This window comes from Corvus brachyrhynchos, unplaced genomic scaffold (assembly GCF_000691975.1).
Source record: "Corvus brachyrhynchos isolate BGI_N302 unplaced genomic scaffold, ASM69197v1 scaffold11, whole genome shotgun sequence".
Lineage (NCBI taxonomy): Eukaryota > Metazoa > Chordata > Aves > Passeriformes > Corvidae > Corvus > Corvus brachyrhynchos.
In genome coordinates, this window is record NW_008236965.1 from 4,977,258 (window position 1) to 5,002,636 (window position 25,379).

Consider the following 25,379-nt stretch of genomic DNA (forward strand, 5'->3'; position numbering starts at 1 on the left):
ATAACCATGAGAAGGTGACTCTTCCATCCCTTATTAGATATTCTAACAGTACTTTAAAAGAAAACTTTGATTTCTTACTTCTGAAGTAGCTTCTTTCTCAACATTTAACTGTTTTGGCTGGAACTAAGTAAGAGTCAGAACCAAACCACATGAAAATCCAGAAACTAATCAGGCTGAGGTGGTCATTCAGTATCAGGAGGGTGGAGGGAAGAAAAAAAAAATAGCCCAGATGCATTTGGCAAAAGTTATAAGCAATTTAAAAGTAGGATCCAAAGGGGAAGCTTTGCAAACCTTAGAGAGATCCAGACCTGTGGACTAAAAAAAAAAAAAACCCTACCCAATGAACACAAAAACATCCACAGATACCAAGACCAAATGTTTCAATTTATTCTTTTTGTGTCTTTGTTAAATAAACATCACTTTATTTAAATAAGCTTAGAAACTCCCATATATATATCAACATCTATTCTAAACCAATAGATCTCACTTTTTATCTCCAGATCCGTATATATCACAGAATATGAGTATGGTTACAGTATTCACTTGTCAAATTTACAAGTTTCAAGCTGACAACCATGATATTCATGAAGGCTTCGTACCATTTAGAGCAGAGATCTGAGACAAACAGAAAGGGATGGATTCAGTATAATATATATAGTGTGGAACTGGTGTCACTCTTCCTTTCAGAAACAAATAAAACTGGCACTGCAAGATAAACAAAAGACTGCTTAAAATGTATATGCCTTGATCTCTAAAGTAATTTTTAAAAAAGATTTAAAATGAGCCTAAGGATTGCAGGCAGTGGTCTTGAAAAAAACAAAAAAATCTAAAAAACCCCGTACCTTTGCACAAACACTGAACCAGGATCTAAGGTTTTTTTTGGATTTTTGTTGTTTGTGGGGTTTGGGCTTGTTTTGGTTTTTTTTGTAAATTCCTTAAACTGTTGTCTGTCCACAAGTTTAAGGCCGTATCAAGAAACTCATTTCAGTTACCCAAGATTTCTTTCCTGCAAAATACTACTTCTTCAGAAGTTTCACTTAGTGAAATAACAGAAAGCAGATTAAATCAAAAGATCAGTTCATGCAATATCATGAATATACTAGACTTTTGCCGAATTTAATAAAGAAGAGAGATCTGCAATCAAGAACAGATGACTTGCTTCTAGTGAAACAGGAAAGACTGATATAAAGGAGAACTGTAACCAAACAAAAGCCCAACAACAGAAAAAAAGAGGGAAAGACAATGAGCCACAAAATGACAGGCAATTACCCAAGGAAAGTGTTTCAAATCTTACATGTGGGGGGGGGGAACCACTCCCTTTTGAAGTACTGCAATTCATTAGGTATTGCATGGGTGTAATTTCTTTACCACAAAACTTAGATCAGCAAACTGATACAGACTTAGAACAGATGTGAATGTAATTTAACTTGAAGACTGCCAGTTGCTTACTTAGTAGGACATTTTCAGGATTAGCTGAAGGGAGCAGAAGTTTCATTAGTAAAATTGGTATTGGGATAAGCCCCCACAAACCCTAGCCTCTTATATCCACTTTTATCACAGATTCTTGGGCTTTCTAAAATGTTTTACATTAATGGGGTTTTCTTCTGTCACAAGAAAAATAAAACTACAGTTTGAGAAGATACACTTAATATTGTTTTGTACTAAGTAGAAACTCAGCACATTCTCCCACCAGAGCCTTCAAAATTCATTTCTGGGTGATGCTATGTTGCCTTTCATGACCCTGAAAAGCAGTAATGAATTCTGTTTCATGGATTAACACTGCAGATTAATATGGATAATTGGATTTTTATATCTGCCAAGAAAATGTGATTCAGTGTTCATCCACAATACTTATTTGTCTTAAGGTTTACCATCACTCACTGTATCAGCCTGATGAGTAGGGATCACGTAAGAGTATCCCTACAGCAAATGAAGAAAGCAAAAGAAATGCGTAATTGTGACTACACATTTTCCTAATAAAATTTAGAAATTCTGCTTGTAATTATGTAATTTAAAGTTATCAGATTCAGTTTTGGAACTACCTTTGTGTTCCTGTGAAGAGGGAAATGCTACGCAACCATTTAAAGAATGGTATTTGCGACTGGCATCCTCAGCTGTTAAATATTGTTTAAATATAGATCATGGAACCTGTTTAGCAGCTTAGTTGAATTTAAACTTGAAATGTAAGCCTTGGAAAAAAGCAAAAAATATTTGATCATCTACACCAGTTAAATACTGGCCATACTGTTTTTCATTAATCCAGATTTCAGTAAAATCCTGAGTTATATTTGTAGCTCAAACTGTACTGCACTGGTGTCTCTCTTAGTTCCTATCTCCTTGGGCCACTACAACTTGATAGGCAAATCAGCTTGCATCAGAGCATACAAGGAAACTGGCACTATGACTGCATTCCATCCAGTTACTAGTTTTCATAGAAGATTCTTCAGCACTCGTATTTTTCTCTACACTGCTTTATCCCGAAAAAAAATTTTAAAATTGAGGGATCCAAATAATCACCTATCTTCTTCAAAATAACTACAAATTGTCCCTCTCTGGCATGACATACACCTTTAACCCCCAGCATATAATAATAACCAATCACCTCAAAGACTTCAGTACTGTACTCACTAATTCTACAGGTCAAACTACAAACTTCACAGGGAAGACATTAAGGTCTTATTAACTTGGATAGCATTCATTTTAAGAAAGCAAACCAAAGTTAAAAGGCTTATGTTTCTACCACACGTGCTGAGCTTGTCTATACAGAGCAAAAATAATGAACTTTATGATAGACACAATATTATTCCCTGCAGCAACTCTAGCACAGTCTCTCTTAAGTCTAATTCGCTTCTATATATAGTATTTTTACTGTATTAAATCCCCTTCCATATAATCCCGTTCCATATATCTTTTAACTCCACTTTAGCAATTAAACAGCAGAGTATTGCATGAATAAATGAACATCTCAACCACTGCAGTCAGAATCCTATGAATTACTTCTTTCTGTACCAACAGCAACAACTGATAAACAGAGCACTGTACTACCCCACACAAATAGTGATCACCTTAAATACACTGTTTGTAGAAACAGACATTATGCCTTGCATGTCTGCCTGAGTAATTACAAGAAAATTTCAATAACAGCGTAAGAGTTCTTGGACCAATTGCTATAGCAATAGGAGGAGATCATAAAAAAATGTCCAACTGAGTGTGAAGAATTTTTCTCGTGTTCCCTTCATGCTACTAGGTTTGTGTGCACTTTGGAAGTACAGGAGAAACAGCCAAGAAGGTCAACCGGTAAAAAACCTGCTATTTAGAAACCCCACAATTCCAGCAGTGGCTGTAAAGTCCTGTGATAAAAGGCAAGACACTTGCAGAAGGCTACAGAGGTTTCCTAGTTACTTGGACAAGCTCCACCAGCACCCGCAAACTAAGGACATTCCATAAGGTCAAATAGGAGCAACCAAGAAACAGCCAATTCCCCACTGTCGGAATAACACCGGGACTACCATGCTCCCTCCCCTTGCAGTTTTACCAACAGTAGAATGGTACTGGCAAGACATGAAAAATCCTGACAGCTTCAGATTAATGGGAGTTCCCAAATTCCCCTTTTCTTCTAAGGTCACAAATTGGGAAAAGGTATTTATTTCTTCAATGTGGTTGACAACCCACCTGATCACCATGGCAATCTCACAAAAAATAACATGGCTTGTTCATGACTAGAATCTTTAGCAACTCACATGTCTGAGATGGAAAACCAGCACGAAGAGTGTGCTGTCATGGACTCTCATTCTCTTTCATCATCATGATCAAATCAATAAGATTCTGATGTTCTTCTTTTCATTTTGTTAATTCAGAAGACTAATCCACGGAAATTGAACATAAGCAGAAGATTACCAATGAATTAGAGAGGAACTGCTTAAGAGATAATTAACCAATTGCAGGCTGAACAATGCATTCATGAGACTGAAAAGGATACGGTAGTGTGCTTGATCAGATTAGGAACTGCTGAGCAACATTGTTTGTAACTGGAGGAGCAACATCTGTGAACCTCACTGAGGGCCGAGGGAGAAAAAAAATGCTCAACATTCTCCTCAGTTATCCAAAGCACTTGCAGAATCCAAACAAAATTAGCAGGGTTCATCTCAAGCTGTAGAACAGAAATTTTCTTTTCCTTAAAATTTGAAAACCAAATGAAGTATAGCAACCAGTTCAGTAATGTACAGATGCAGATAACTTTTCAAGGTCATTTGAAGAGAGTTATGGGATTTTGTGAAGTATTCATATACATGACTAAATACCTTGAACCTTCACTTCTAAAAATACTTAGTAAAGATCCAAAACATAATAATAATTTTTTTTTTTTTTAAGATTGCTCTAAGAATCAAAATAGTCAAAGTTTTGAATCAAAAACCTGAGAGGCAGTATGAATTGCAACTACACAAGCCCTCAGCCAGAGATGGTACAACAGCTGCTCCACAAATGCTCGAGTATTCAGGGTGGTTTCATGAGCCAACAGGTATTGCCACTTTCCAAGACCCTACACTAGGGTGTCAAGGACTTCAGACAGGTGACCAGACAGGGATCCCCTCAATGTTTAAGCGTCTGGCAGGAGGGTGTGAAGAAGATAAAGCCAGATTCTTCCTGGAGGTGTCCCTGAAAGGACAAGCAGAAGTGGGCATGAACCGACACAGAGCAAGTCTGTGTCAGTAAGGAGGGCTCTGAACTGGAGCAGGCTGCTCCAGAGTCTCCACATCAGAGATATTCAAAACATGACTGGAACATGGTCCTTGGGCAACCTGCTCAACATGGCCCTGCTGGAGAGGGAGGTTTGGCTGTCCAGAGGGGCCTTCCAGCCTCAGCTACTCTGTGATTCTTTGACACCTTTGGGGTTATCTCAAAGTACAGTGCATGATGTGTCTGAGGGTATTACACAACAACAGGAAGTAATTTCCAAAGTTCAAGAGAAGAGTGCAAAATTTTATTATCCCTTGTTTGTTCTATGGTGTCCATGTTTAATGCTTACATTTTAATTTGCCACAATCCTCTTTAGCCCTGAGATATTTCTTCGCTCCTGCCCACACTTCAGGGCAGCTAGCAGTTTTCTAAACATTATGGTATCCATCCACAGTCCCTTCAGATGTGCCTAAATTAAGATAGTTTTTAAACTTTGTATTGCTAATCTTGGCTCAGGTGCCTATTTTGCAAAATGTGAATTTTGTGTTCCCTCTTTGAATGCAACATGATGTGTTTCCTGAATTTTCAGATTTTTATAGCTTTCTAATAAAAAAAAATAATAAAAAAAAAATAGATAACTTTGGTTCTTTATTCCCCACACTTGCTACATTAAATTAACCAATATGCTATGTCATGTAGCAGTTACTTTGGCAAATAAATACAAAAATGTCTGAGAATTTAAGGGATAGATCAGCAATTGCAACTTATGTTTTGAAATAGTTTCAATGACCCATCACCAAAACACTAACAATACTAAAGCAATATATTATTCACTTAAAATCCCTATCAGAGTCCCCAGGAATGAAATTATTTTACCAGGCTAGCTTTCTTTATTGGAAAAAGCAATATGAACTGTGCCATCTTCCTTCAGGACAATAAAATGAAACAGATACAAGACGAACTTTAATTCCCCTTGAAGAAGTTGCATACAGCCTGAAATTACTCTTCAAGACATTCTAGGTTACCTGTGTTTGCCTTACCAGTGTATTACTCTTCATTTTGTGGCTTCATTTGTATAGCAAATGATTTATTAGCTGCTTATCCTCTACTTCGTATTACAAAAAACCCCTGTCAAGTCTAAAAAGCCAAGACAGAACACCGTGGAGTCTAACTAGGAGAATAAGTGATATAACGCAACAAAACCTCAGACCTATGAGCAGGAAAATGATCACACTTTGAACCAAATGTAAAAATGCATGACTGACTCAGGTTCTCCTTAGGATTTTAGTCTTAATTTGCTGTGGAGATGCAAAATGGACAGGGAAAAGTTTACCACTTAGAACACCAAAGAAGAGAAAAGGTTTCGGTGAGAAGTTACTGAAAAGGACCAGACTATTTATTTCCATTCCCACAAGAACAACAGGTTTCAGCCTTTTCGTTGCTTGCTTAACTCTAAGCATACTTATGATTTCTCTGGAGTATACAAGTATACTAAGCAATAGTTGTTCAAATTAGAAAGGATGGTCTCCTATAATCAAGGAAGAAAGATGGGCTTCTATTCTTTCTCCTACTCACCACACTGGGTAAGAGGAGACTCCAGGGAAAACTCTTTACTTACAAGGTCCCTTCTAATATCCCTCTCCCATTTCAGCGTACAGGGACAGCCAGCCCTGGCAAAGTACAAAACACAGCCCTAAGAAAATTAATTTTAAGTTTTTTAACTTTGTTTCAAAACTGATGCCTGCACTCGTTACATTTTACAATTAGACTGACAAGGTACGATTCAAAGCCTACCTAATTACATCTGTATATCAAAGAACAGCTCGAAAGCTTTTCCTCACAGACAGGCACTTGGGGAGGAAAAAGCCCTCGTACAAGCATGTCCATTTGTAGGTATCATGTGCCCATTTTAACTTTAATATTATAACTTAATATTACATCAAATAAAAAAAAAAAAATAGTTTGAGTACTGGCACTGAAACGATTGCCTCTGACCTGCTTAAGGTTCTTCCATCATGATGATTTAATTCATCATAATGAATTTTTAAAATGTTCGCTCTTTCTCAGAGTTCCTGAGGTTTTCAGGAGCGTCAAATTCCCCCACTGTGTTCAAAAAATGTCGTCTACTTATGGCATCTGCTAAATGCTGACAGACAGGATGGTGTCCAAGAAATTATTTTAGCATACCATGGTCCCAATACAAAATCGTGCAAGAGCAGGTAGAAGCACCAGTAAAAACCTCTTCACGTGATCATCTACCCAGAGTTTATGAATCTGTCCAAAACACATTGCTTTAGTCCATGTTATAAATGCAGTATGCAAAAAACTCATTTAAGAGTTAAATAACTTCAGTTAGGGAATCTTATCTAGAATTCCTTGAGGGTTTTTTTTTAAGGCAAATAGACTATTCAGCACTAGAAAATGGAAAGTAACTTGCTATTACACTCAATGATTCAAACCTTTGGGAGAGATGAGAACAAACATCCAAATCTTCCCATTTAAAACAAAACTGTCATAAACCCAGTAATTCATACAGTGAACAGCCAGGCATAAGACTCACAGCTTAAGCAAAGGCTAAGATTAGTACTTCCAAATATCTTAATACAAAAAATTAAACAAAATGCCTATTTATTGCCCACTTTGCAATTAATGAGCAGGGAAGGACAACTTACTCTTTCTCCTCTCTTTGCTCCTAGTACTGGTTCTTCTACGTCTCTTGAGATTCACCTTGTGCTTTACACAAGACAAAAAGTCTTCTCACAGACAACAATTCAGATTCTAAATGAAGAAAGTAAAAACACTAATCTGTGACACTGTTAAAGTATCTGTTAAATATGGAATCAGAGTAGGTATCAACACATCCAGGTTACCAAATTCTTTTTCTAAAAATCCTGCCCTGTTGAGAAAGAATACAGGCAGTGTCTTCAAAAAAAGTACTATGTATTTTTCATTAACCTGGGATCTGTTTCTTTAAAAGAAGGGGTGGAGGCTACATATCTTTAGATGCTCCCAAAGTTGATTTCTTTAAACTGAAAGTAAATCATTAACACTAGTAAGACCTGCAGACCATAGGTATTTCAAATATTTGTCGCTCCACTGACGTAGTAGGAGTCTATATGAAGTATGGTCATCTGCCCAGAAAATGGAGCTTTACTAAGATCCAATCTTTTAAGTAAAACAGTTACACTTTATTGACCACAAGTCTACCAAATCTAGCATTTGGTTTCTGTCAACAGCCAGGAGGTAATAACAGGTATAGCATAAGAATGCTACAAGCAGGAAAGGACAACCCTAAATATTCTCCCAGAGACTCTCCCTATACAGGCACAACCCCCAAACATACTATTGTTCTCACTGTGTTCGAGTGAGATAATTGCTTTCTAAGATTTAGATTTCAGTACAGCCCTGTTTTGTACATTTTGACAAAACAATGCTTATTTAACAAAACACCCCAGAAACTAAAAAGAGCATAATTTCATGCCATATTGACAGTAAGACAGTTATAACAAGAAGAGTAATTTAATACAAGAATAATCTATCAAATATAGACTTGCAAGTAAAACCTAGTTTAGCTCAAACTTGATGTTATCATCCTTGCACACAAATTTCTGGACAGATCATATACTGATTTGTGGCAGACTAAGGTAGTTCATTACAGATAGTTACTCAAGGTCTTAAAACCTATTAGCCTTACCTTACAGTAAAAAGAATAGAGCTCTACAGAATACAACAAGCTAAAAAGCAAACTGCCTTAGCCAACCAAAAGTCACAACAGTTAACTGAAAATTACTAATATATCAGCCATATGTTCAAAATATTTTTTTTTCTAAAAACGTCACATTCATTACTGAAAGGCCACAAAGAATGTACCTTATTTGAAGAACCTGAAGTGGGTACACATCAACAGAAAAGGTTAGGATGCCGGAGAAACTAATAAAGGGCTAAAGGATTTTTCATCTGCAATACCTCACATGAAGCGCAGAACAACTAAAGCATTCCATTCTACCATGTCTTCAGACCGCTTTCACTGAATATTGAAAACACTGCTAAGTTGTAGCTTTCTGAAAGAACGCAGGAACCCAGAAATTCCAAAAATTATTAAGCTGTAGTCACAACTTATCTGCATTCTTATGACTTCGTCTTGTCAGGAGTGACTATTCCCATTTTACTAGAGTGCTGTTTAAGTGTAGCAATCCAGCTATAATGACAAATTTGAACTGCGGGAGCTGAAGAGGGCAGGGAGAGCAGGGAAAATAGCCAGCTTACTGCGCTTATATTCAAGGTACACAAAGTGAGTTTGCCCATCATACAAAACTGGGAGGAATTGTTGACTTCTTGAAGGCAGAGAGATCTGCGCAAATCAGAGGGCTGGGCAACCACCAACCCTATGAAGTTCAACGAGGGCAAGTGCCAGGTTCTCTACCTGGGATGGGGCAACCCTGTGTCAGGGAGATTTAGATTAAATATTAGGAAAAGGTTCTTCACCCAGAGGGTGGTTGAGCACTGGAACAGGCTCCCCAGGGAAGTGATCACAGCACCAAGCCTGACAGAGTTCAAGAAGCATTTGGACAATGCTCTCAGGCACATGGTGGAATTCTCGAGGTGTCCTGTGCAGGGCCAGGAACTGGACTCTATGGTCCTTGTGGGTCCTTTCCAACTCAGGACATTTTATAATTTTAATAATTCTCTCTCTTCCTCTCAATTGCTTCAAAATTCAACATATTTTAATACTGTGAAATTCTCATTTAAGTTTACTAGCAGAAACACAACATCCATTATCTGCTTATGCCTTCAAATAATTAACTTGCCTTTTTCTTTTATTTTTCAGATTTGTAACATCGAAAAAACCTACTACAATTTTATGTTAGTCTTTTGAAATACACTACTGTAAAACTGATAAGTTTTTAAGTTATTAAGTGTAATTTTATCAGTTTAAATTGAATTGGAATGGAAATCGAATAGGGTGTTTTCAGTAGTTTAAGAAGCACAGATTGATTCATTCATCTCAACACTCATTAATGGTTATAATTAAATTGTTTTAATATGGAAGTCTTCCTGAGAAGGAAAAGACACTTATTTCTGGTTTAAAAGCATTTTTTTAACTGATACAAAAGCATAGAACAATATGGAGCTACCACTCCCAGTATTTTCTGATCCCCTTCAATTTATTGCCATTGATTAGCACACAAACATGATTAACAACAGAATCCTACACTCACCACCAAATAAGATGCCTTGTAAAAATAACTGATCCTAAATAATGCATTTTCTTTACTACATGTTGTATCTGCCATAAATACGCAGTGTGAACAAGTATTATACAGACTCAGCTGTAGATAAGATAGATAAAAGACTAATATTAAAGATGCTGTCATGTGATCTTATGCTGTAAAATAAACCCTATAGGCAGTAACAGTGAATTTTTATTCTCAGGCAAGTAATAGAAAGCACGAGTTCATATGTGTATGATTTCCACTTATGACAGATACCTTTGTAAAAATCAATAAGCTTTAAAACCTGCTGATGCTAATCTCATTAATTCCACCATATATTAAGATGTTAACCAGTGGGAAGTGCAGCAGAATAACAGTAGAGCTTCCATATGTAGAAGATGACTAACAAAGTAGGACTTCCAACACCTCCTACCCACCAGCAGAGCCTAGCAAATACTGTCAATTTTACATACAGGTATCAGTCTTCTAAAGATGAATGATTTCTTGCATGTTGCCTTCTTTCAGAGTACCTGATCAATGCATTATTGTCTCATCTGAAAGAAGAAACTGAGCATCACCTTCTTCAGTTAATTTGGGATAGCCACCTTGCATCATTCTATGTTTTCTGGGATGTTTGACAGGAAATAAGACTTTGGGAAATAGTTCTAGTTCAGTATTTCATTTTATTAGTGTCACCATTATGGATAAGCTATCACAGACACATCTTTCAACAAAAATACCAAGGCTAGAGTTTTTTTATTCTTCAAAATGTGACTGTGTATTGCAAATATCGGAAGGTAACTGTTAAAATATCAGCTGGAATAAAAGACAATTAGCTAATTAGTTTCAGTCCTTCTTTTTTTCTTTTGTTCAATTGATAAGACATAGTTCACCATAATTTTCAAAAGATGTTTTCTTAATACCTCAACTGAAGAGCTTCAAAACCCTATTTGAGGAATAAAAGTAGGCACAGTAAGAAAAAACCAAAAATATTAAAACCCCACGTAGGATACTAAAGACTTCTCTTAAGATCATCTTATGTTTATAAACCATATGCACAGTATTTCTGTATCATACAAGTGGACTATTTATAAGAATGTAATGCTGTTTAAGGAAAAAAAAAAAAGTAGGCTTCACTTCAGGGTGACACGGGACTTGAAACTTCAGAGAAACAGAAATGGACTGAATAGCGTTTACACTTTTTTTTCCTCTAGGGAAAATGAACATAAATGAAGTGCAGACTGAGACTTTTTTCTATTTGACACAGCACACAACTGGCATCTAAACACAAAGTTCTTAAATGTTAAAAAAACAAAGAAGTGTTGCTCATGATATTTCACCAGGATTTTTTCCCAACCACAATTTTTTTTCCTTCCTCTCTCTAATCTACAGCAACATTTGCAGAAGTTCTCCCCCAAAATTTCAGAACTGTAGAAACCTATCGAACAGAATAACCCACACTGGAAGACCCAAGAACTACAGAGATTAAGCTGTGTGTAAAACTGAGTGGAAGAGCAGATGTCATTAAAGGTATATTTCCCTCCATTGAAAAAGCAAGTTAGCCTGCTGTTTCTGAATTAAGTATTTGTAAAATGTGTTTATAGATGTACTACAGCAACACACTTCCCCCTCCTCCCCCAGTCTCACAAGCAATGCTTCAATGCTTCCCCTCTTGGTAATTCCACATCCTATCACCTCATTCATCAATTATTGCTTTGCATTTTATTTTCTTTATTTTTACATAAGTAAAACTGAACTGCAAAGCTAGAAATGTAAAGTTTATATAATTATGACTTAATTACTGCCAGGTCTTTAGTCTTCAAGAGAAAAATATTATTGAAATCATAGTGGGGTTTTGTGTCCCAGTTAAAAAAACAAATGCATTATGCAGTTGAATAGTATTCATTTCTTTAATACAAATGGACAAAACAGTGAAGGACATTACTGGAACTTTAGGGAGAAATGACAATTATCACTGAGTAATAAAACAGCTCAGCATACTTCAGTATTCTATCTTAAAAGCAGTCTACAGCCTAGGGAGACTTTTTAGGTTTGGTTTCTGTTCAGTAATCCAAGAACTCCAGTATGAAAAAGGAGAAAACTAAGGAGTTCCCAACAACTTCCTCTGTACAGAGATAGCAGGGACACTGAGGAGTGCTCAGAACATCCCAGTTCACGTCACTGACAAAGCTGCAAAATCTATCTAAAATGTCTTTTCAGTATATACACCAGCAAAACTCATTTCCACTTTACCTTCTGGTACAAGTAGAACAAATGAAAACTCTTGTTGTTCACATCCTTCAGCTCTGATTCCATTAAGCTGTGCCTCTACTGCAAGAAACGCTTACAACACAGGGATAGTTTACAGTATTACCAGATAATTGGGGGGAATTATGTTGTTTATTTTGCAAAAGGGCTACTTTGTTATTATACTGTTTACCTAAAAGAATCATTACAAATAAGTGCCAAAGAAAATACTGACCACTTTTTTTACCTTAAAATTGTATAAGCAACAGCAAATGAATAGTGGGGAATAAAAGAATAAAGGTGCCACCTTGATCAGAGCCAAGCAACAAAGGTGAAAACCACATAGCAACTTCAGATACAGCCCAGAATGCTGACAATTTATACCAAGAAGCATAAGCATGCTACAGATTTCTGTTTCCTCAATACTTTCTCCAGTCTGTATTTCTCCACCTTGTTTCACAAATCTCTTCAAGGAAGACATGCAAAACAAGGCAATTAAATAGGCCCATTCATGGAACCCAAAGTACTGTTTCAGGTCATGCTCAACACAACTCCTTATACAGCACAGATTTTTATTTTTTCCACTCTTTCCAAATTTAATATCTTTTATTTACTCCACTTAATAACTTTGAACAATTGGTCAGTCATTTATACCATGGTACACAATGCTTTATTACCTAAACTCCTTCAAGTCACAGGGGCAGTTTATTATATCCCACAATTTTAGTAGACTTTTAAACAAAAAGCTCAGACTGCTAGTTTGGAAACATGGACTCTCAAAAGTGCTGACAGAAAATATACAGCTTTCATCATGTAACAAATGCAGGTAAGTAACTCTTAATTACCCAACATTTTAACTAAATCTGTTTCTCACTTACCAAAGGACAAATTCCTGTTTTCATCTAGTTCTTCTGTTGTGAAAAGGAAGGGTCATAAGGATGTATGTTTAACAGTGTTTAGAGTTTAATTCAGGTATGCTGGGTTCACAGTATTTTAGGAGCATAGTAATGAACCAAAGTAAGCCTTAGTCAATAGCTGCACTCTAGAATTAACTCACCTGGAATTTAGTCCAGTTGCTACCTTGACTTACATTCCACCTTTTTTTAGCACTCCAGTCACAGCTGTACCATAAATAGCTAGCACTGGCACATGCACAGTTTTCTGTCCCCCCACTACTGACATCTTAACTTGAAATCAATTTGGAAACTTATTTTATATGTCTCTCCTCCAGAAGCATTACATTTATTTCTCTTAGGTACTGCAGTGCAATTGATCAACCCCTGCTTTCATCTTTTTTTTTAGATTAGTTTGAGCAGTTTCTCCTCTTCCTTTGGTTTTGCTCTTCACTAAACGGCAGTATTATTTTCCTCAAATGGAATTATTAGAAATCATCTTGAGTTATAATAAAAGTGAAAAACACAACATACATTACTTTATTCTGTATTGTTAAGCAACAATATTCAAAAGAGAATGTCTCTTTGTCTTCATTTAATCAGATAAAATTGAAAAAGACTTATCAAATTCAAGGCGTAATTAGGAAAAAAATAACATTTTGTACATATTCCAGATGACTTTCTTGAACACTATTTAAAAACACTTCATGTTCCAGTAATCCATATACCTTTTGGACAATTTCCCTTTAGCTCATGTATTTTGGAGGCATATTTAAAACACAACAACAACAAAAACCAAGCAAACAAACAAAAAAAACTACCAAGAGAAAACAAGATATTAGCATGGTATTATTTGTTACTTAAATATTCCTTTAAGGCATTCTGTAATTTAAAATAATCTGATTTTTGTAACAAACAATTTAATAGCTTGATTTGTAATAAAACTGTAGAGCATTAATGGTGTATTTTGTACATTTTTATACTCATAAAGTCAATCTTAAAGCACACATCACAGGACATTATCTAGTTTACAGATACTCAGGTCTTCAGCATCACTTACTGTTCTACCAGTGGCCCTACAGAACCTAAATGTGAGCACACACTACACTGTAGTAATATCCTTGTGCTTTTGCTTGCAACATGTAGCCAGACAAAAGCAGGGTTATCAAATACTGAAAACAATCTCAGCTTTCATTATTTTCCTTCCAAATTAAAACTTCAGGTTAAAGCATACAATGATGCCACTTCTGCTGGGGTATCATGCCAAAAATCTGTTCTATGTAACTACCAGGCATTTGCAGACATTAAACAATTCACATCACATTGAAAATTATTTCTGATTTACAGCAGAGAACTTCACCACCACAGTCAGCCTTATCTGTCCTGCAGTTCCTCAATAAAATGGCTAAGTCTATTAGGGAAGGAAAAGGAAGTTAGTAAAAAATTTACCACACATCTCACAAATGTAATTGATCCTAGAGGTCCATTTTAATCTTTATCCATCATTGCACCTGAAATAAGATCCAATTTTTTCAGCTTCACAGGTGGACTGGCTTTTCATCGCAAGAGATATGAATGAGCCATGAATGATTTTTAAAAAATACAAATAAAGATTGCACAAATATATATGCTTCAAAAAGAGCTGCCAAATCCCACACTTTAAACATAAAACAGAATCCGCAGCTCCCCAGTTTATATCTTCAGCACAACACATCCTCTCAAATATTAGCAACACAGCTCAAGGGCTGCTATCCATAGTATCATGCCATACTTGGGCAGTACAGTTCACCTGGTGTTCCACCTTGAGCAGGAACACTTCAGGCCAGTGGGAGCCTTATCCACAGGGTCAACTTCTCACCACATCCTTGCACCAGACCCTTCTCAATCACATGGCCCAGAATAATGCACACAGTCTTCCAGATTACCCAACACATGGCTCTCTCAATGTCAGGGCTCCACAGCAGATGAAAAATCTGTAGACATACTCAACAGAATAGTCTCGCTTTCATCCCTGCTTCCATTTCACTGCTGCAACCCAGCTTCCACTATTTCATTCTCAGCATTGTATGCAAAACCAGCTTTAAGGGTAGGAAATACAGCGTATTTTCCTTTTTAAGTATTAGTTACATTCACAATAGGTTGTAGAAAGTGGAAGTGGTCAGGTCATTCATCTGCACAGCAACTTCCAGAAGCACAAATTAGGCTGGGGGTCCCATCATACAGCCCTTACCTTTGAGTTTCAACAGTATAAAAGCACATTCTTATTTTCATGCATTACATTCATGCATTCATTACATTACTTTCATGCCCTACACCATCACCCTTGTACATTCAATACTAAAATTCATTCCCCAAATTTGGGGGTCTGAATGGTTCTGGATGCTAAAAGTGCATGGGACTTGACAATTTGGTGGGAACTGATATGTTGTAACTATTGCTGTACTTCACAAGCTACAAAGAGGTCAAAAATAAAACTCATCATAAAAATACCAGAAAGTGAGCAAGAAAAATTCCAACAGTTTGATAATCACAAAGTTAAAGTTAAAATTATTATTAATAAATTATTTTAAAATCTGAGTTTTTAAAAAAGCATAAGAACTAGGTTTTTAAAAAATTACCCATTGATTTTAAATTGGGAAGGTAAATTTATTAGTGTAGAACTGTTTATTTTTTCAGTAACTGAACAATCTCTTCTCACTAGCATTGAAGCTTTGTGTAGACTTACACTTTAAGGACAGCATACCTCCTCTTGGTTAATTTCTTTGAAGAGCAGCAAGATAACAAGCTTGATCTGCCTTTCATTCTCAGTGAAATAGCCAACAATAGCTCAAATGTTATTTTAGGTGACTGTAACTGGAACAGTCAAACAAAAGGTCACCCATTTTACTGGTATGGAAAAATACAGGATAGGCCTCCAAGCCTCCCAGGGCTGTTCAGTAGTTTGTATGATCAAAGGCGAACAGACTGTGACCTTAATACAAGTATCTTCCTATCTCCCCTCATCCATACATTACTTGCAATACAATTTTAGTCACTGTATTTTGTTGTGATTTATCTCAGAAGAAAAAAAAAAAAAAACCAAAAAAACATCTCCAAGCATCCAAACTTATAGTTAAAACAATCTTAAGTTTCAAATACATTAATTACAAATACGCATGGATTTTCTTCTGTGAGTTACATCACATAATATTATTGAGTTAGCAGAAGCAACTGAAAAACAACTAGGCTAATAGAGAGAAGGCCATGCCTGGTTTTTTTTTCCAGATAGGTTGTTCACTCACAGAGCTTTAGGCAACTAAAGCATCAATGCGTATAGAATTTACTGAAGCAGATTTAATGATCTTCAAATGACAGGAATAGCTATTTTCTTGGGAAAAGCAGAGTCATGGTTCACCTTCTGAAAATACTATTTTGTTACTATTATTGTGGGCATCCCACACTGTCACCTTCATTCTGAAATCTGTTTTTATTTGTACCAGTAGTACAGTTTTTAAAGAGAGTCAAGCAACACATTTGTTGTGCTGAAGCTACAGATTTCTTTAAATCCTAAGCTGAAAAAAATATTTCAGCCATCCAATTTTTTCAAGAAATATTTCAATTATTTCAATTTGATTTGCTGTGCTACAGCACCTCTTTTCTCTCTAATCCCCCTCATTTCTCTATATGAGGTTCTATGTTTGAAGTTCTTCCTGGCTGGCTGACAGTCTTCTTCCTCCATCAAGTTCGTATTTCTGTCACTGACTTTATAGTCACAACCTCTTACCCACGTACATCAGATGATGTTTTCTATGCCACCTATTCCTCCTTGCTCTTGATAATAGGTCTAAGCCGAACAGCTTTCCCCAATACCCTTAAAGACAGGAAATTCTTTAAAAACCTAAGTTAGACCGCCAAACAGGTCTCCCCCCTCACAGTAACTGTGGGTCCCATGACCACCCATGAGAATACCCCTGCTTCCCATCTAGAATAACATTCCAAAATTATTGTCCCTGTGACTTCCCTCCCATCATGCACAGGCAATAACCTACTGCAGCAGCTTCACAACTCTCCCACTTTCCATCCGACCTTCCCTGTGCATGCTGGCCTAGCAAAAGGCAGCAAATGCCACGGTGGTTATTATTACTACAGGCCAGCCACAGACACACAGACTGGAGTTCCCCGTTTCTTGCCCAAGCTCTTCTCTAAACATCTGCCTGTTTCTGTCAGACCTGTATATGCATGCAACAGGACTGGAGAACACTGCCCCTCTGCCAAAGTCGACTAGGAATTGGGCAAGCAGTTCAGAAGTTACTGGCAGGGTGGGAGGACAGGCTAATGGACAGATGGATGGACAGATGGAACAATTGCATAAGCAACCTTCCCTCAAACTAAAATAAAACTTTGAAGTCCCACCTGTTCCACAAAGCATTTCATCAGCACTAGCCACTCCCCACTTCAAGGTTTTCTGTTTTATAATAGGCTATACTGCATAAAGGAGTAGCTTTAGTCTGTAGACTTACCGGATCAACACATTACTGACTGTACATCACGATGTACAGCCACAGCGCTCCATAAATAACTGCCTTTAAACACAAGCTGTACCCAAACAAGATTTCACAGTTAAGGAGAAAAAGAATGGTTGCATAAAAACATTATAATGGCATGTAATTTGAAACATCCTTTGTAATAATAATGCCAGCAAGGAGAAAAGAAAGCAAGCACAAGCTTTTGGGTGGGGTTTTTTTTCAGGTTGTCTTTTTTCTTTTTTTTTTTCCCCCCCCTTTTTTGGGGGGGTCTGTTTTGTTTTTCAATAAATACGAAAAGAAGTAGAGAAGTAAAAATAAAGACTACTACCAATTAAAGGATCTGCAAAGGCGTCTTGCATCTCAACAGCTTAAGATTGTGTGAAGGGATAGAGAAGAAGCTGTGCTAGATGAACAGATGGATCAGGAAAGTGTGAAGAGGTCCATAAGGTAGACTCAAGTTTTTAAAGCATGAAACTTCTGAAGCAAGCAGAGATTCATTGTAGGTGTTTTCATAAAAGGATTAGTTAAGGTGAGGGGAGATAGGGGTTTCTTTGGTTTTTTTGAAAAAGCACATAGATGTAGGTAGATAACAACACACTGTGTGTCTGGAGTGGTGGATTTGGGAATACTCCATCCTTGTTGGACATGCAAAGCAAGGAAGACTGGAAGCATTTTTGCAGAGGTTAAGTAAACAACCTGATGGCAACACTGTGAATGTGGTAGATCAAGAGTAGAAACAAAAACAGAGGGAGATCAGAGCCAAAAGGAGAGGAAAAAAAAAAAGCCTGCTTGCACCAAAGACATTTGCTTCATTTTAGCTAGAATTCTCATTTCAAGTGCTCGAAAGAAAATAATGCAACAGTGTCATTAAAATGAGCTGAGCGGGGAAGTGTGTATGTTCCCCAGCAAAAGAAGAATAATTTAATTTTACACAACTTCTTCCCATTGACACTTTAGGAATAAACATACTTTTAGGAAAATACTGCTTTTGAGCAGAAGGTCGACCTAGAGAACCCCAAGGGGTCTTTTCCATCACTGATGTTAGTTATCACTTCAAAATACCCTATGCAATCCTAGTAAAAACAGCAGTAGAAAGTTGGAGAGGAAGTATTCTGTATTTATTAATAGATCCAACCTCATCTCAGTAAACACCCATCTTGCAATAAAAAAGTTTATAATTAAAAGTAGCATACGTTCTGAGGTTCAGAACAGAAAATCAGTAACAGCTACTGTCACTGCTATGACAATTGCCTACTTTTTGACTAACAAACAGCTTTAACTTTTGGATGAACAATCCTATATATAAATAACCCATAAGCATAATAAACCATTTTTCATCTCAAATGGCATATGACATTAAAAGCAAACTTGTCTTAATGTATTATAAACCTATGTCCATCTCCTGTTCATCATCATTACATTTATATTTACACAACACAGAAAACACTGAAGAGCTTCCAGTATGGCTACCAACTATTTTGAACATCAACTTGAAAAATCAATTAAGATGTGTTAAAAACAGCTTCATATACTATACACGATGCTGTATGTTTTGACAGCTTTAATATTTCTTCACCTCTGAAAGGGGTCACAAAGTCAGATGGGCCTTAATCCTGCATACACGCCTTTATAAGCAATGCAACTGAAGTTAAAAACATGCTGAACTTATTACATGTGCACAAATATTTGTAGAGAGGGTTTAAGTGACTCTGGGGAATAAACAAAATGCTGCCAAGTGTTCAAAATAAAAAAACAGAAGAGGGAACTTTTCCTGTAATTTGTTTTTAGCTACTGGAAAGTTTTATTGAACACAGCAGGTTAACAGGAATTTAGAACAAGTGTAATAAGTCTGACAAGAAGAGCTTTACAAACAGCTGACTACAACATGCCCCCACATTCCATGCACCTTAGTTTTGCTATTAATATTTCAGGTAACAGCCAAAAATGCAGCCTACAAAAACAAACACAAAACCAACCAACCCCAAAAACAAATCAAACAAAAAAACCACTCTCACCATCTTGAAAGAAAGAGAATGACCAAACTACACTACACTTATTCATTGACAATGCCTCTGACAAACCTGCAATTAACATGATATGCTGCAACACGCAAGATCCAACAAATCTCAGTGTGCCTGGTAAGAGTAAGAGCCAGAAGAGGGTAATACCCAAATCCTTCCAGCAGACTTTTGAAGTTTATCTACTACAGGTCTCCCACCAGAACACCATCCTCTTCACCATCACCTAGAAATGCACCCAGATGAAAAGGGAGAGAAGAAGAGCAGCACACATCACCAAGCATCATGAGCCCCCAACACTCAGGGCACACTGGACCTTCTGCTCTACCAACACCAGCATAGTGCTGATGCATGCTGAGGCAAACACAGGGAGCTTGTGAGAAGTGAATTACACGAAAAATACACAAAAAATTACTATGACCTTCTTAACATTAGGAAATATAGCAACTAATAGCATAATAAATTTGTGTTTATAACCTATCTAATTTAATTCAAAAGATTCTGTGCTTTCAAAATAAATACATAGAAATACAAAGTCCCACTTGCTAGTACAAAGCTTAAAAAGCTGGCAGGTATTTTGCAGCCATGAAATCAGACTGGTTTAACAAGTTAAAATATCACTCAGAATATCACATGCAAGCCAAACAGAAGGATCTACCCTCTCAAAGTCAGAAAGTGATGAGACTGAAAAGCACTCAATGATGCACATTCACTTACTTCGCACATAAGTGGGACTTTACAGCTGAGGAGTTGCTCACTTTGTAAGGACTAACTCAAAGTAAACCAAACACACTGGAAAAATGGGTGTTTCTATACCAGACAGCTATCCCAGAGAACTATCAATTTAGTAGGCACTTAAAAAAAAAATCCATTTTAGGATCACAACTTCTATGAATTTGATTATGAAGTCAGCCAATACATAGTTCTACAAAGAAACCGTATTAAGTGTAAACTGTTTCTCCTAATTCACTAAGAAATGTACAGCTCTTCCAATACAGGATGACTTTTAAACACTGACACCTAATTATGAAGAGGAGAAAGGAGTGAAAAAACTTTTGGTTTCATATTCAAGCTCCAAGAACTATTTTTTTTATACTTAATAGTTGAATAAATATTTTATTGTACTGAACTTTGCAGCCACATCCTCCCATTCCTTCAGCTGAATACAGCAGTGTGTTACCATGAACATCTGTACTATACAGACATCTGTAAGAATGGATTAACAGAGACAGTGATACAATTTATTAAAATAATGGAGCTCTATGTAGCTGGCATACTGAAGATTCAGTTAAAAATTGGTTCACACTTTGGGTTTGTTCTCCTTTTATTTTTTTTTTTTTTTTCAAATATTGCCAGGCATGTATTTCTTGTAAATGCCAACCACATCACCACATCAAGATTATATTCTTTTTTCCAAATAAGTGTCAGTGTTAAATTATCCTATCAATAAAAATAAATAACTAAAGGATTAAATTTCAAGACACTAGTAGGCAATTCCAACACTAACAGGTTGTATTAAGAATTAAAATGGGAAGCCAAGCTGGAACACACAAACATCTCTGCTGAAGTAATGTTAGAAAAATAAATCTAATTACACTAAAGCTAGAATTAAAAGCTTCTGGCAATCTAACACTTCAGTACCACAGAAAGTCATCATATAATAACTATAACTAATCCACATGCATTTTCCTCATTTTAAAACACAGCAACAGATTATTTTTACTCCACATCAGCTAAACATGACTTACGTCTAAAACTTCATGTGAGTGAGAAGAGGAACACAACTAACTTGAGAGCCCATACATTCATTTCTGAAAGTTACTTTGCCTAAAGGAAACAGGCATGGAAGTTCTCTGAGAGCTAACCTATTTCCAGTGGAACTCTCATGGTTGCCTCAGAGAAGGGAGGAAATAATATATGCAATATTTCTATAGCAACAGAGTTTAAGACATGTAGCTCCTTTTATATTTACTTGTTCTTTCATTGTGACTTAATCAAGATGTTTAACACAACTATTTCTGCCATGCTAAAATATCTTAATTAACACAGTGACAAAGAAATACATTATCATGTTCTAAATTTTAAGAACTATTTTTAAAAGCTGAACAGATTAGTCTTGTGAACATTCAGAACTGTAACATTTTTCCTTCATCCACATTTAATATTATGAAATTGCACAGACTCAGCAACAGGGCTGATGTTGTAACAGTGACTTCCCCTGTTTATTTTTGCATTGTTTTAATGTTTAATTTATATTATAAAATTATTTCTTACTGTTTCTTATGCAGAAAGCTGGTATAACCATTCACAAACAAATCTCAATCTAGATACTAAAGTATCATAGTTAAAATACAGAATTTGGAACCACAAAATAAATTCTATTATTCATTATATTACAAACACTCATCATCCTCATGTTAGAAATAACATGATAAGGATGCTGTTCTGAAGTAAATATCAAGATAATAATCTAGAGTTTATAGGTTTAGCTCATGGGTAATGCTAAAATTCTTTAAAATTCTCAAATAGAAATTATGACAAACATAAGGCATTATTGTTTCTTTCACAAGATGAGCACATAGTTCACAATGACTTCATTTATTCTCCATGTCAACGCATTTCCAGGGTAGTTCTATCTTATTACTGTTTCATGACCCATGTTCATACTTTGCAGACAATAAGCATATAACCATTAAAAAATTTCATAAATAAGAACTCATATCCTAGTCAGAACTTAAATAGTACCTAGGAAAACTGTTGATTAGGTTTCTTCTATACAGATTTTTACTGCTGTTGTATGTTTGAGACAGAGTGAAAGCCAACGCTTACATGTGAACAGTTTTCAAGAGTTTCCATATATAGTCAGTATTATAAATAGTTATTTTTATAGCAGCACTGAACTGACTTTTCAATATATATAGAGAGGGTGTTTTCTGCTTACAGAAATTATTCTGTTATTCTACCTTGTACTTCCAGTCTTAGCTCTCCTCCCACTCACATGGTCCAGCTCCCTACAGCAACAGAAATAGCCACTGCTAGTGTCAGGCCACCCTAGGACTACTGTTCACAGAATTACCAAGTTGGAAGGGACTTCAAGGATCATCCGGCCCAACCTTTCCTGGAAAAAGCACAATCTAGACAAGATAGCCCAGCAGCCTGTCCAGCTGACTCTTACAAGTATCCAGTGTTGGGGAATCCACCAGTTTCCTGGGAAGATTATTCCTTCAGCTGATTGCTCTCATTGTGAAAAATTTTCTTCTCATGTCCTATTGGAATTTCCCAGTCGCCTCTCATCTTTTCCATGGGACTCCTTGCAAAAGGGAGTCTCCATCTTCTTTGTAGCCACCCTTTAAATACCGGAACATGATGTTATAATTAGATCAGTGCTCCAATAACAGTTTCCACCAAACTACCCCAAACCTCTATTTTATAAAGAGGCTCTCTCTGTACTGATCATACAGTTTTTTACACTTCCCTGTAGCTGCTTCACTGGTAAAGAAGGCTTATAAAATGTATAATCTCAAGAGTTTTGTTAGGAACATAAAGCTATAGTATGCATTTCAGTACTAAAATCTCCAAGTCTATTTTTTCCCCCATCATTATTAAACTAAACTGACAGGATCTATGAGAACATTAAAAAGAATCTGCAATTTCTTTGTTTCAACACCAAGTTTTGAAAACTAAGCCAGGGCACATAAGCTATAACATTAACAGGTTTATTGTAACTTTCATTTTTAAGTCAGACAAAAGGAATCAAAACAATATCTTGTTTCAGCTTCCATAAAATTCCAACCTAAAATGTTAAAAAAACTTTAACATAAACCAACCATGTATTACATATCAGACTCATTACAAGTGTCGACATAAAGTTAAAAAACAAGCACAATCCAAATATTTTTTAAATGTGTATTTTTAAAGATAACTGCTTTCATCTGCAGGTCTAACACCGACTGAAGTTAATTCTAAAAGAACTAGTTTCAAAACGTGGTATAGCATTTCCTCCTTGCAACACATGGTTTCTACAGCTTTTAGATTCTTCCATGCTCGTATAAAATATGGTCTATCACCAATTATAATGTGGCATCCAGTTCTTTTGCATGCTAGAAAAATCTAATGAGCTAAATCAAGGCAACCAAGATTTTGACACAATTCTGATGTAATTACCGAAATACTACAGTTTTAGGTAAACACTGACAAACAAGGCCATATTCCTGAGAGTTATTCAATGCAGGGGCTTCTTGAGGCAGAGATCTCTCCTTGAAGAACATCTTGCCAAAAGTACAAAGGGGGACATTTTCCTTCCTATTGCCAAAGGAGCAAAATGAGAGAAATTTTAAACACCCACACAACTAGAGGTAGTATTTAAGTCTGTACAATAGTAAAGGCCAATACTTTTCTTATTCAATCCACCTGGTAAAAAGGGCACTTCGTGCTTCTACTACACACAAATGTGTTTTATAAAAAGCTTGCTTTTTTTTCCCCCAACTGCAGATCTCTTTGCTGTTAAAAGCATACACACTTAGACAAGAACAATCTTAATGATCACGCTGTTTTAGGCAAACCCAAAAGACTATCTGAAATGCTAAATTTTGACACACTTACACCGCATCTGGGAAATAAACAGTTAAGTGTACACGTAGATAGCAAAAGAAACTGGGACTTTTAGATTGTACTAGCCAAGGAGCCAGTATTAGCTGGCCACATCCAACTTGATCACTCATTACACTGGAAGATGGTGGTGCTCAACACCTCTCTGGAAAAGCAGCAGAGAGGCATGAGGACAACAAAAGAAACTAAGAGGACAATTTTAAACTTCTCTCTTGCAATACTGCAGAGCCACTCGTGATCTGCGTTTATCAGTGTGCCAATGGATTTTCCCAGCCCTCCTCTGTAGTATGTTCTCTTACAGCCTATTTGAGACCTTTCAAAGCTTTACTAGATAAACATGTATTTGTAATAAATGATTCTTCCAGATACGACCGTGACTAATGTATTACCATCTTGACAAGCCTACTGAGTACAAGCCAGGTAATAGCTTCCCTCGCCCAAGGCACAGCACGCAGGAATATGCACGATCATTACTAATTTCACTATGGCAGTTGCAGGCTGGTGCTGTCTCAGACAGCTACCTGCCGCAGCCATGGTCGGCAGTGCACGATGCAGACAGGAGGAGGATCTCTGAGAGCAAGGCTGGAGTAGTTCAGCAACAGCGTACAGGGCCCTCACATTTATAAAGAGAACGAAATAGGAGCTCGGCTTCTTGCTCTTCCAGCCCTAGAAGAGGCACTGCTGCAGACACACAAAACCCTGCTTGAAAAAAATCCTTTTCCCTTCCATATGCTCCAAGGACAGCAACCGAGTTTTCCCTGCTCACCCACCAATATAAAAGATGAAAGCTGAGAGCAGAAGCAAGGAATAGCCCAGCAACGGGAATCCCGGCATCCCTCATCTTCCTAGCGGCTCGAGGTGAGGAACAGCCTTCTCTCCTGGGTGTTGTCCCCTCTGATGCTCTCCATCACCACCTGCCTACCTTGGAACAACTAGTACGTTTTCTCACAACTGGCATCGAGAATGTACAAGCCCAGCAACAGGGCGACTGATTAAAAAGAAAAAAAACAAAACAAAAAAACCAAAACCACACAAGAAAATCCCAAACCCACCTAACAGAGAAACACTGCCTCCCCCAAATCATAATAATCTAACGAGCATCTTTTTTAGAAAAAAGCCCTAAACCTTTCCAGTGCCAAGGAAGAAGGTATTAGGGAGGAAGCGGGGAGAGCTCGCGCAAGACAAGGCACACAGGCGGAATCCCACGGGCGGAATCCC

At 36.8% G+C, this 25,379-nt stretch overlaps 1 protein-coding gene across 4 annotated transcripts in view; it reads right to left on the reverse strand.

Moving 5' to 3' along the window:
• The window catches only part of CDKL5 (cyclin dependent kinase like 5), a 131,254-nt gene extending 106,056 nt beyond the window's left edge, over positions 1-25,198 (reverse strand). For 2 of the 4 annotated variants that reach the window (XR_001860064.1, XM_017728462.1), the window contains exons 1-3: positions 24,932-25,194; positions 23,718-23,855; positions 22,729-22,900 (exon numbers count right to left, since the gene is read on the reverse strand). The gene's annotated coding sequence lies outside the window, so the exon portion shown is untranslated. Of the gene's footprint in view, positions 1-22,728; positions 22,901-23,717; positions 23,856-24,931 lie in introns of all 4 variants that reach the window. The other 2 variants (XM_017728460.1, XM_017728461.1) reach the window with 2 other exon arrangements.
• Between the last annotated feature and the right edge of the window lie 181 nt (positions 25,199-25,379).